Source organism: Hyla sarda, chromosome 12, assembly GCF_029499605.1.
Source record: "Hyla sarda isolate aHylSar1 chromosome 12, aHylSar1.hap1, whole genome shotgun sequence".
In the NCBI taxonomy this organism is placed as follows: domain Eukaryota; kingdom Metazoa; phylum Chordata; class Amphibia; order Anura; family Hylidae; genus Hyla; species Hyla sarda.
This window is the reverse complement of record NC_079200.1, coordinates 47,238,328-47,252,503: the sequence shown is the minus strand read 5'-3', so window position 1 is coordinate 47,252,503 and position 14,176 is coordinate 47,238,328.

Here is a 14,176-nt window from a genome sequence, read left to right as displayed (position 1 = left end):
TGTGGCCAGGGTCCCAATGTTGGCACCATGGCCCTATCTCAACATATGCAGTGTCACCATAAAGCAGCCTGGGAGAACCGTGGCTCCGATGTAGCGGTCCAGCCGACTTCATCACCCAGTGGCATGCCACTCCCTGTTTCAGTCAGCCAAGGCTTATCCACCTCAGCTGAAGGGAGCGGTGTATCATACCATCTTCTGTCGCTCCAGATGCTCCTGATCCTCCTACTTTGAGTCAGTCATTCCGCCAGCAATCCATCGGTGAAGCTCTTATGGTTGGCTGCTGGTTAGGCCTTAAAATGTGTGCCGCAGTATACTGTTTAGTGTCAACACAAGATATAAACACCAGACAAAATGTTGGTATATATCTCCTTCTCAGCATACTGGCTAAGGAGCTTTCCCAAGGAGTTCTGTTTATTGTACGGAAGTACATTGTTTTTTACAGTTGACAAAAAAGGGAGGTTCGTTATCACGTCAAAATCATCATGTTATATTTTGATAGATATTTGAGTATTGCATCTGTATTTATTAGCATTTTAAGCATTCATTTGTTTCTTAACCATAGGTCACTTATGTTGCCATTTCCCTATTCTACCAGAAAATTCCGGATGTATCCGATTTTTTGCACAGTCTATATTTCTTCAGTTGTTTTGTCTCTAACTTCCAACTTCTTCTTTATCTTGCGTCATTTCATCTTAGTTACAAGCAAATAGCAAGCGGATATGTCTAATAAAAATAATGTTTTTTCTGTCTTAATATATACTATATAAACATGTATATATATATATATATATATATATATATATATATATATATATATAAATTGATCAGTAATCAAAATCATAATGGTCATTCTTATCAAAGCCATGTCGAAGAAACAACAGTATGCGCCCACTTATTCAACAGGGCAGAAGCTGAATGTGCTCCTGTCCAAGTTGCTGGTGCTGCAGTCCCTCTCTTTTCAAATGGTGGACTGTGCACCTTTCAGAGAACTGATGGCTTGTGCCTAGCTGAGGTGGAGAGTCCCAAGCCGTCATTTCTTTACCAGCCCTGCACAATTTTTTGGAAGAGAAGGTGGGCCAGTCCTTGAGCCTGTCGGTGTGTACCAATGTGCACGGCAGCGCCAACATGTGGCGCTGTAACTACGGTCAGGGACAATACATGTCCTTTACGCCCACTGGGTCAATGTGGTTCCTGCACAGCCACAACAGAAACTTGGACAGGTCACGTTGCTTCCGCCTCCACGCTCTCAGGCCATTGGTCCTGTGACAGTGTGCGACTCCGCCTCCTCATCTTCCACTGTGTCCTCAGCCTCCACTGCATGGACAAGTCTCAGTGCCCCTCCAGCATAAAATGTGCGCAGAGCACGGCGGTGTCACGCTGTTCTCCACATGGTATGCCTTGGCGAACGAAGTCACACAGGGAAGGAACTGCTAAAAGTCATTCATGAAGAAATCGAATCATGGCCTACTCCACGAAAACTGGAAATAGGAACCATGGTGACCAACAACGAGAATAACATCTTTCCTGCACTGCGTCAAGGAAGCCTGAGCCATGCGCCCTGCATGGCACACATGTTCAATCTGGTTGTCAAGCGGTTCTTGAAGTGTTCCCCCCATCTGTAAGACATTCTAATAATGGGAAGGAAACTTTGCATGCACTTTAGCCACTCACACACCGCAAAGCACACCCTCCTTGAGCTGCAGAATCAGAACGGTATCCCCAACATAGTCTGATTTGCAACGTTTCCACGCGTTGGAATTCCACCCTCCATATGCTGGACCAACTATACGAACAGAGAAAAGCCATCACTTATTTCTTGATAGTCCAAGCAGATAGGGGGAGTCCCCTGTGTTACTTTAATGTCAACCAGTGACAGCTCATACGTGACACATGCCGTTTACTCAGGCCCTTTGAGGAAGCCACATTATTGGTCAGTCACCAGGATTAATGGATGAACAACGTCCTTCCACTGCTTCATCTACTACAACATGTGTTGGAAACAATAGCTGGTCAGGGCACTGGAGATGTGGCGCCTACATCTCACGGCCACATGAGCCCTGTGGGGGCTGAACTGGAGGAGGAGGGGCACAGTGGAGCACAGTTTAGGTTTCACGAGATGGCCAGTCATCTGACAGGAGAGGAGGACCAGGAGCAGCTAAAGGAGCAAGAGGGTTATGAGGAAGGTGAGATAGAGGATCCAGACACACTGTGGCAGTATGCAGTGGAGATGAAGGCAGTCCCTCCGAGTGACTTGCACAAATGGCACGATGCATGCTCACTTGCGTAGTGACTGCCAAATTGTCATAATTCGGCTGCGGGATGACTTCTGGCTCTGAACCAGCAGGTGGTGGCATACATTGACATGCCCATGCCAACACACCTTGAAGATCCGCTGGACTTCTGGGCAGCAAAACTTGATTTGTGGCCGCAACTAGCAGAGTTTGCCCTGGAAAAGCTGTCCTGCCCGACCAGTAGTGTGCCATCAGAGCAGGTGTTTATTGCAGTAGGGGCCATAGTAACCCCAAGGAGGACTCGTCTGTCCACGAAAAATGTGGATAGACTGACCTTTGTGCAAAGGAATCAGGCATGGATCAGCCAGGATTTCCACCCACCAATGCCTGAGTAGATTGACCATGGTGCCACACCAACACTTCACAAATATGGAAAGTGCAAAACATATTTAAGGCACTGCTCCCCAGTTACAGACATTCCTGCGCATCAGACCACAAGTAGGTATTGAGGATATGCATTACGTAAAACGTAACTTTTAATAATATTCTTAGGATGAAAATAAAATATTTGTACCCAGAATTTTTTTTTAAATCAAACAAAAGGAAAGGTGTGCAAAAAGCACCATGTGCCACGTACACCACCAAGTATTGATGTGATGCAAAGACCTCTAAAAGGTGGAAAGGAACAACATATGGTCCATTGTAACCAGTGGGGGTAAAAATTTCCCCTAAATTATTAATTCCCTTTTTGGCAAGTGTTACTTGCCCTAAAAAGGGCGGCCCCACACAGGAACCTCTCCCTATTTCCCCCCTACAAATACTGCCATTTTCCAGGGTTTTTAGCTGGAAATAGAGAGAAGGGAATTAAAAGGGTGAGAGTAGGGCCTTACAGGGGAAGTTTTTACCCCCACCTGCTACAATGGACAATAGTTTGTTTCCTTCCACCTTTTCGAGGAAAGTGTTACTCGTCTTAAAAAGGGCAGCCCCACACAGGAACCAATCCCTATTTCCACCTAAAAACCCTGGGAAATGGCAGTGTTTGTAGGTGGAAATAGGGAGAGGTTCCTGTGTGGGGCTGCCCTTTTTAGGGCAAGTAACACTTGCCAAGAAGGGAATTAATTATGCGAGAGTAGGGCCTTACAAGGGAAGCTTTTACCTCCACCGGTAACAATGAACCATACATTGTTCCCTTTTTCCTTTTAGAGGTCTTTGCATCACATCAATACTTGGTGGTGTAGATGGAACATGGTGTTTTTTGCACATCTTTCCTTTTGTTTGATTTAAAAAAATAACAATTTGGGTCCATATAATTTATCCTAAGCATATTATTAAAAGTTAACTTTTATGTAAAGCATATCCTCAATAACTACTTGTGCACACTAACACTTTTACAAAAGAGACCATTTCTTCTGCCTACCAGCCTACCTGCCTGCCAGGACTGATTCTGCTGCTGTCACCTCCAAGCTGTTTCATTTTGCCACCATATGTTCTCCTCATGCTGCTGCCACCTCCAGGCTGTCATTCAGCCACTATATGGTCTCCTCATGCTTCCGCCACCTCCACGCTGTGTCATTCAGCCACTATATGATCTCCTCATGCTGCCGCCAACTTCAGGCTGGGAAATTCAGCCACTATATGGTCTCCTCATGCTTTTGCCACCTCCACGCTGGGTCATTCAGCCACTATATGGTCTCCTCATGCTGTCGCCATCTCAACGCTATGTCATTTATGCAATATATGGTCTCCTCATGTTGCCGCCACCTCCACGCTGTGTCATTCAGCCGCTATATGGTCTCCTCATGCTGCTGCCAACTGTAAGCTGTGTCATTCAGCCACTATATGGTCTCCTTATGCTGCCGCCACCTAAACGCTGTGTCATTCAGCCGCTATATGGTTTTCTCATGCTGCTGCCAACTCCAGGCTGTGTCATTAAACCATTATATGGTCTACTCATGCTGCCACCACCTCCATGCTGTGTCATTCCGGCACTATATGGTCTCCTCATGCTGCCGCCAATTCCAGGCTGTGTCATTCAGCCACTATATGGTCTCCTCATGCTGCCGCCACCTCCACACTGGGTCACTCAGCCACTATATGGTCTCCTCATCCTGCCGCCAACTCCAGGCTGGGTCATTCAACAACTTTATGGTCTCCTCATTCTGCTGCCAACTCCAGGCTGTGTCATTCAGCCACTTTATTGTCTCCTCATGCTGTAGCCACCTCCAAGCTGTGTCATTCAGCCACTATATGGTCTCCTCATGCTGCCGCCACCTCCACACTGTCATTCAGCCACTATATGGTCTCCTCATGCTGCCACCACCTCCACGCTGTGTCATTCAGCCACTATATGGTCTCCTCATACTGATGCCACCTCCAGGCTCTGTCATTGTGCCGCTTTGTGATTCTAGTGATTCTAATAGCGATGCCTCTAATCTGCATGTCATACTGAATAACAGTATTATTTCACTAACCCAGTACACACCCTATGCGTGTTACAGCAAGGTAAAGTGTTCTACTGCCCTATTGAGGCTCTCTGTAGGCCAGAAATAGCCATTTTTAATAGTGATTCGCTGCAAATAAATTCGGACTGAAACAAATTTTGGGGGGGAAATTCGGGGAATCGGCCGAATAAAATGTAAAAAAAAATTTGCTCATCTCTAATTGTCATATCTAATCAAATAGCTTTTGGACGGGAAAGCTAAGAGAAGCCAAAGCGGGGAAGTTAGATAATTTGCACAACTCTCATTGACTTTAATGGGAGTTACATAAACAGTATGGCCCCATAAACTACACTGTTTACATAAATCCTAGAGTATGCACAACTCCCATTAAAGTCAATGGAAATTGCACAACTTCAGCCAAATATCCAAGGTCTATAGCTTTCTTTTTTTTTTTTTTTCGGCATTATGGTTTTCTTAAATGAAGTAAGGCTGTAAGAAACTGCTATAGCCCTTGGATATTTGGACTAAATTTATGTAGGAGCTGGTGACGCTCTGTACCAAGGCAGAATAATTTTTGCACTTACCTGCTATTTGTCTAAGAAATTGCACAACTTCCCAGCTTTGGTCGCTGCAAAGAACTATTTGCCCCATTTGAAACTGTAGTAGGGCTTCAATTTAAGATTATTGGTTCTCTACTGGCACCTCTGTATGCATAAGATTTAATCGGAATACAGAAGCACTTTCTGTTTGTAACGCCCCACAGGTACTTGCTGGCTCTATATCGGGTGGACACACTGTGTTCAGTGGCAGCCGGCCAGGAATTAAAATTAATAAAAAATGGGGCAAACTCACAGTAAAGATAGCATCAGTCGCAGCAGAGCTGATAAGGTGCTTTTTTTTTTTTTTTTAGCAGAGCAGGTACAGTGACAACAGCTAGCCAACTGGCAGACTGGCTGGAACAAGCTGTAAGCAGACAGGAATAGTGGTAGAACTGAATACACAACCAAAATGCAACCTTGCTGAGGCCTGGAACAGCAAGTGTGGCAGACTTATATATGCAGAGTCTGGCTGGGATTGGAGGAAGATCCATTAGGAAGTGCATCCTGGCTCTATAAAATTCAGCCAGTGCTGCCACGCCGCCCCTGGTGGACAGAGCCGAAACTGCGGCAAGAGACACACCAGAGCAGGAAGACAAGGAAATACAGTAGACACAAGGCACAGATAATGTCACCCGGTACTGGTAAGAACCAGGACACATGGTATGCTGGTGGTTGCCAACCTACAACATTACACTGTTGCATAGTCATACAAATCCTACTGAAAATAAATTGGGCCATGCACAGTTGTTTGCTATATGCATGTAGATATGTAATACCCTAGAAGCATTGTTTAGCTTAAGTTGTGGCTTTAATACAGTTGTGCAAAAATATTACTTGATTAGCAAAACTATCTAAAGCTTTTTACTTGTTATATCAAGACAAAAGGTTTTTCAGTTATTTCAAAGCAAAAAAAAGAATACAAACAAATAAAAGTTTAATTGTGGTTGACAACTATGTAGTGAAAACTTTGTGAAATCTGGACATAAAACAAGCATTATAAGCAAGTCGAAATAGAGATTGCTATATTCTCAATATACAGCCGAAATAGTGACAAAAGCACTGCCAGTAAAGAACTGGATAATATCGGGTAGAATGAAGCACATATTGATCAAAAGGCTACAGTAACAGCTGTTTACCCAATGCCCTTGATATGATCTAAATTGCAAGATATCAATGAGGAACAAGTTTATACAAAGGAAAGCCAATTTATATCCAAAAGTGAAAAAGAAAATCGGTGAAAAAATATAAAAAAAGATTTGATTCAAACTGATGGTCCCCCACAGAGGAATAAAACTAGAAAAACAAGAGACCTGGCGACTGAAGGACACAGTGAGGCTCAGCTGGATTTTCAGTTATTTGCCAGAAGCAACTAAGCCTAATAGTGTATATTAGATCTCATTGAATTCTCACTGCTGATCTATTATTCTTTACGAAATATGGGCCCAGTTGTAAGTTGTATAGTTTTTTGCAGTCTGACCACAGCGCTCTCTGCTGACACCTCTGTCCGTGTCAGGAACTGACCAGAAAAAGAGCAAATCCCAATAGCAAACCTCTCCTGCTCTGGACAGTTCCTGACATGGACAGAGATGTCAGCAGAGAGCACTGTGGTCAGACTGAAAAGAATTATACAACTTCCTCTTTAGTACAAAGCAGCTCATAAGTACTGGAAGGATTAAGATTTAAAAATCTGTTTAACTTTCTGGCACCAGTTGATTAAAATATTTTTTTTTCCCCACTGGAGTAACCTCAGTGAATTACATAAAAGTGTAGGGGCCCCAAAGCAAATATTAACCCCTTCCCGCAGAATGTCATATATAAATGCCGGGTTGTGCAGTGCGTTCGCGCATCCCGACGTTTATAAATGACATTCAGTTAACCCGGCGATGCGCAGCATCGCACGGGTTAACCAGCAGAAGTCCCGCTGTTTCCAGCAGGGGGCAACTTCTGCTTCACCCCCCAGGACCATCCATTGATGGTCCTGGTCAGCGATCGGGGGGGGGAACACGGGGACCTGCGGCATAGGGGGGGAACACGTGGGGACCGGCGGCCTTACCTGGAGCAGCGGCGGGACTGAGGAGCAGAGCGGGACCGGCCACGTGGACGAGCAGCGATGGGACCAGCAGGTAAGTACATGGTCCTCAGAGGCAGCAGTGAAGATCTTCACAGCTGCCTCTAGGAGTATGAAAATTACAACTCCCAGCATGCCTAGACAGCCTATGGCTGTCTAGGCATGCTGGGAGTTGTAGTTTTGCAACATCTGGAGGGCCCCAGTTTGGAGACCATTGTATAATGGTCTCCAATCTGTGCTCTTCCAGCTGTTGCAAAACTACAACTCCCAGCATGCACTGACTGTCCAGGCATGCTGGGAGTTTTAGTTCAGCAACATCTGGCCCTTCAGATGTTGCTGAACTACAACTCCCAGCATGCCCTTCAGCTGTCTGGGCATGCTGGGAGTTGTAGTTTTGCAACAACTGGAGACACACTGGTTGGGAAACATTGTCTGTTTCTAACTCAGTGTTTCCTAACCTGTGTGCCTCCAGCTGTTGCAAAACTATAACCCCCAGCATGCACTAACAGACCATGCATGCTGGGAGTTGTGGTTTTGCAACAGCTGGTGCACCCCCCCTGTGAATGTACAGGGTACATTCACATAGGCAAGGGTTTTACAGGGGGTTTCTCGCTGCAAGTTTGAGATGCAGCAAATTTTGCGCTGGGAAACTCGCTGTAATCCCCCGCCCATGTGACTGTACCCTAAAAACACTACACTACACTACCACAAAATAAAATAAAAAGTTAAAAACACTACATATACACATCCCCCCTCCCCTCCCCCAATAAGAACGTCCGGTACACCACTGTTTCCAAAGCAGAGCCTCCAGCTGTTGAAAAACAGCCACTCCCAGTATTGCCGGACAGCCATTGACTGTTTTGCAACAGCTGGAGGCACCCTGTTTGGGAATCACTGGCGTAGAATACCCCTATGTCCACCCTTATGCAAATCCCTAATTTGGGCCTCAAATGCACATGGCACTCTCTCATTTCGGAGCCCTGTCGTATTTCAGGGCAGCAGTTTAGGGCCACATATGGGGTATTGCCGTACTCAGGAGAAATTGCGTTACAAGGTTTGGGGGGCTTTTCTGCTTTAACCCTTCATGAAAAGGAAATGTTGGGGTCTACACCAGAATGTTAGTGTAAATTTTTTTTATTTTTTACACTAACATGCTGATGTTGCCCTATACTTTATATTTTCACAAGAGGTAAAAGGGAAAAAAGCCCCCCAAAATTTGTAACGCAATTTCTCCCGACTACGGATATACCCCATATGTGGGTGCAAAGTTCTCTGGGGGCGCACAACAAGGCCCAGAAGGGAGAGTGCACCATGTACATTTGAGGTGATTTGCACAGGGGTGGCTGATTGTTACAGCGGTTTTGACAAACGCAAAAAAACAAAAACCCCACATGTGACCCCATTTCAGAAACTACACCCCTCACGGAATGTAATGAGGTGTGCAGTGAGAATTTACCCCCCACAGGTGTCTGATGGATCTTTGGAACAGTGGTCCGTGAAAATGAAAACTTTTGTACAGCCCACTGTTCCAAAGATCTGTCAGACACCAGTGGTGGGCAAATGCTCACTGTACCCCTTGTTACGTTCCTCAAGGGGTCTAGTTTCCAAAATGGTATGCCATGTGAGGGTTTTTTGCTGTTCTGGCACCATAGGGGCTTCTTAAATGCAACATGCCGCCGAAAAACCATTTCAGAAAAACGTACTCTCCAAAATCCCCTCGTCGCTCCTTCGCTTCTGAGCCCTGTACTGCGCCCACCGAACACTTTACATAGACATATGAGGTATGTGCTTACTCGAGAGAAATTGGGCTACAAATATAAGTATACATTTTCTCCTTTTACCCCTTGTAAAAATTCAAAAAATGGGTCTACAAGAACATGCGAGTGCAAAAAATGAAGATTGCAAATTTTCTCCTTCACTTTGCTTCTATTCCTGTGAAACACCTAAAGAGTTAAAACGCTGACTGAATTTCATTTTGAATACTTTGGGGGTGCAGTTTTTATAATGGGGTCATTTGTGGGGTATTTCTAATATGAAGGCCCTTCAAATCCACTTCAAACCTGAACTGGTCCCTGAAAAATAGTGAGTTTGAAAATTTTGTGAAAAATTGGAAAATTGCTGCTGGACTTTGAAGCCCTCTGGTGTCTTCCAAAAGTAAAAACTCATCAATTTTATGATTCAAACATAAAGTAGACATATTGTATATGTGAATCAAAAAAAATGTATTTGTAATATACATTTTCCTTACAAGCAGAGAGCTTCAAAGTTAGAAAAATGCAAAATTTTCTAATTTTTTATAAAATGTTAGGATTTTTCACAAGGAAAGGATGCAAGTTACCACACAAATTTACCACCATGTTAAAGTAGAATATGTCACGAAAAAACAATCTCGGAATCAGAATGATAACTAAAAGCATCCCAGAGTTATTAATGTTTAAAATGACAGTGGTCAGATGTGCAAAAAACGCTCGGGTCCTTAAGGCCAGAATGGGCTTGGTCCTTAAGGGGTTAAACTAGGCCCTCATTATGGGGTTGGGTTGGGGTGAGCAAATTTTCTTTTCCATCATTTGCAAAACATTTTTTTTAGGGGGGAAAACTGCACTGGGCCTTTTTTTTTTTCCAGAAACCAGAAACACCACTTTTTTTTATCTGGTCCACACCGTCATGACTTCCAGCTACATATTATTTCTGCAGACTTTGATGCCTGGACATCATTGACTCCTTACAATGGACATCATTGACTCCTCATTCTCCCTATGATGACAATAATCATAATAACTTTGCCCCTTCAAAAAATGCCCATGTATTGTCCTCTTTCAGACTCCTCTGGCCCCTTTTCCTTGAGACTTTTCTGTCACCCCAGACACCTTTGTTTCCTCAGACCCTTATTCCTCCTCCAGACCCCTTTGTCTCCCTAGACCCCTAAGTCCTCCTTCAGACCCCTCTGTCCTCCTCTAGACCCCTTAGTCCACAGACAGATCTTAACAAGAAAGTGTTACTAGTGTTACTTCATAGCATGGGTTTTCATGGCTGAACAGCTGCATGTAAGCATTGAATGCATCCATGAAAATGTGTTCTGTGCAGTGAGGAAGTATGGGTTTGACAAATGCCAGGATAACCTGACTCCATTATGCCAGCTGTAAAGTTTGGTGTAGAAGGGATAAAGCTATGGGGTTATTAGGGGTTGGCCTAGGCTCCTTGATAGAAATGAGCAAATTTTTGAAAAATGTAATTCGTCCGATTCGCCGAATTTTCTGCCAAAATTAGGTTCGGTCAGAATTTATTTGCCGCAAATCTCTATTAAAAACAGCTATTTCTGGCCTACAGAGAGCCTCAATAGGGGTGTAGAACACGTTGCCTTGCTGTAACACTCATAGGGTGTGTGCTGGGTTAGTGAAATAATATTGTTATTCAGTATGACATGCAGATTAGAGGGTCGCTATTAGATTCACTTTTGCAGAGTGGCACAATGACAGAATACAGGAATTTAGGTGCACTACTGTGGTAGATGTAAACAATGACATTGGCTAACCCTCAACACTGATGTTAAAATTGAGACATTCGCCAGTGTATCCTTATATGAAGGACACATCAGAGCCCGCACACCAACGCCAATGTTTCTCAAGTGGCACGGGACCTAACACTAACCTACCTGTGCATGATAAGCAAAAACCAGGGGCCAGTGGCCAATTACAGCAGCATTAGGCCGACTCGCAGCCTGCTCCCAGTTACCTCCAGTGTGACAATCAATGATGGCAGATGGGGTGCTGGTCGAGACATGAACGCTAGCTGATACTGGGAGCTCAGGCCTCTCGCTGCGACTCCTGCTGCCACTCACCCCTAGTCTGCTGCGACCTCTGCCTGATGAATTTAGGCCTCTGCCACTCCTCTGTGCACATCTTGGCACTTCTCTGCCTGACATACTTAGTGTGTATATGATGGGAGTACAACACGCTCCACTACACTTAAAACAGTATTTGTCTACAACACCAGCAGGTGTGTACTTTTGGCTGGCCTTTCACAGTAACTAGGCCCTTGAGACTTTAACAGGAACAATATGGTACACCACTTAGATGCACATATGTGGTATGCACTTATGAGGGGAGTACAATGCGCTCCACTATGTTTAACCTGTTGGGGACCACGGGTGTATGGTTACGTCCTTGTGCCTGGTACTTACCTGTACGCCCATGGGAATTTCGATCCCCGCCGCTAGCCGGACGGGGATCTGAACGGGATGCCTGCTGAAATCACACAGCAGGCGTCTCGTGCAAATGCCTGGGGGGGGGGGTGTCCTGAGATCAATTCAGATAGGCGATTTGCGGCAATTCCGGGCTGATCGGGTCTCTGATGACCCGATAGCCCGGAAAATAGGGACGATCGGAGCTGTCAGAGACAGCCCCGATCATCCTAAAGGATAGGAGAAAGGTGGCAGGGGTGCAACCTCGTCCTATCCCCTGCGATTGACCAGTCAGGACTGACCGGCAAATCGCAGGGCAGGGGCGGAGGTGAAAGTTAATTTCCCCCACTGGATGTCAGGGCAGACCGGGGGAAAGATGGCATTGAAGTGCAGGGGCCGTGGATGCGTCGGGGACCGCCGGCGCCGGTTACCTGGGTTTACATGGGGACCAGGGACCGGTGGATGACTGGAGGTGACAGGCAAGTGGAGGCAGCAGCGGTGGTGTCCCAGATGCACCAGTGAAGATTGCTGTAGAGTGATCTTCACTGCTGCTTCTAGGAGTTTCAAAACTTCAACTCCCAGCATGCCCAGACAGCCTTTGGCTGGTTGTAGTTTTGCACCATCTGGAGGGCCACAGTTTGGAAACCACTGTCCTTTCAGATGTTGCAAAACTACAACTCTCAGCATGTCCAGACTGTCCAGGCATGCTGGGAGTTGTAGTTCTATAACATCTAGCCCTTTAGATGTTGCATAACTACAACTCCCATCATGCCTGGACACTCTCTGCATGCTGGAAGTTGTAGTTTTGCAACATCTGGAAGGGCATTGTTTGGAGACCACTATACAGTGGTGTCCAAACTGTAGCACTCCAGATGTCAATTTAAAGCATGCCAAGACTGTCCAGACATGCTGGGAGTTGTAGTTCGGCAACATCTGGCCCTTCAGATGTTGCCAAACTACAACTCCCAGCATGCCTGGGCAGTCTGGCCATGCTTGGAGTTGAAGTCTAGCAAAATCTGGATGGCTGCAGTTTGGAGACCACTACACAGTGGTATCCAAATTGGTCTCCTCCAGTTGTTGCATAACTACAACTTCCAACATGCCCTTCGGCTGTCTGGGCATGCTGGGAGTTGCAGTATTGCAACAACTGGAGGCACACTGGTTGGGAAACATTGTATGTTTCCTAACTCAGTGTTTCCCAACCAGTGTGCCTCCTGCTGTTGCAAAACTATAACTCCTAGCATGCACTGACAGACCATGCATGCTGAGAGTTGTAGTTTTGCAACAGCTGGAGGAACAGGGGTTGGGAAACAGTGAGTTAGGAAACAGACAGTTGTGCAGAAACACTGCGGTAGTCTGTTACCTAACTCAGTGTTTCCCAATCACAACCAGTGTGCTTCTAGCTGTTGCATAACTACAACTCCCAGCATGCATGGTCTGTCAGGGCATGCTGGGGGTTGTAGTTTCCCCCCCCCCCCCCCCCCACGTGAATGTACAGGGCAAATATTCTGCTGCAGCGGGAAACTCACTGTAAACCCCCGCCCATGTGAATGTACCCTAAAAACGCTACACTAAACTAACCCTAAATAAAGAGTAAAATGTCTTGTATGTAAATTTTTCCAAAACAGAGACTCCAGCTGTTGTAAAATAACAACTCCCAGTATTGCCGGACAGCCATTGACTGTCCAGGCATGTTGGCAGTTTTGCAACTGCTGGAGGCACCCTATTTGGATGGAGGAGGCAAGTGAAATGCTTGCATCCGGGTACCCCCTATGAAAATCCCTAATTTAGGCCTCAAATGTGCATGTCGCTCTTTCACTTCAGAGCCCTGTCGTATTTCAAGGCAACAGTTTAGTGCCACACATGGGGTATCTCTGTACTCAGGAGAAATTGCTCTACAAATTATGGGGGGGCTTTTTCTCCTTTTACCCCTTATGAAAAGGTAAAGTAGGGGTCTACACCAGCATGTTAAATTACATTTTTTACACTAACATGCTGGTGTTGCCACATACTTTTCATTTTCATAAGAGGTAAAAGGAAATAAAGACCTTCAAAATTTGTAACACAATTTCTCCCAACTACGGAAATACCCCATATGTGGACGTAAAGTGCTCTGCAGGTGCACAACAAGGCTCAGGAGTTAGAGCGCCATGTACATTTAAGGCCTAAACAGGTGATTTGCTCAGGGGTGGCTGCTGGTTACAGCGGTTCTGACATAAAAACAAAAAAATTAATAAATACCCACATGCGACCCCATTTTGGAAAAGACACCCCTCACAGAACGTAATAAGGGGTACAGTGAGCATTTACACCACACAGGTGTCTGACAGATTTTTGAAACAATAGTAGCAGTGTGAAAAGGAAAAATTTAATTTTTCATTTGCACAGCCCACTGTTACAAAGGTCTGTCAAATGCCAGTGGGGTGTAAATGCTTACTATACCCCTTGTTATGTTCCTTGAGGGGTGTAGTTTCCCAGATAGTGTGCCATGTGGGGTGTTTTTCACTGTTCTGGCACCATGGGGGCTTCCTAAATGTGACATGCCCTCCAAAAACCATTTCAGCAAAATTTTCTTTCCAAAAGCCCAATGTCGCTACTTCCCTTCTGAGCATTGTAGGGCACCCGCAGATCACTTTACATCCACATATGAGGCATTT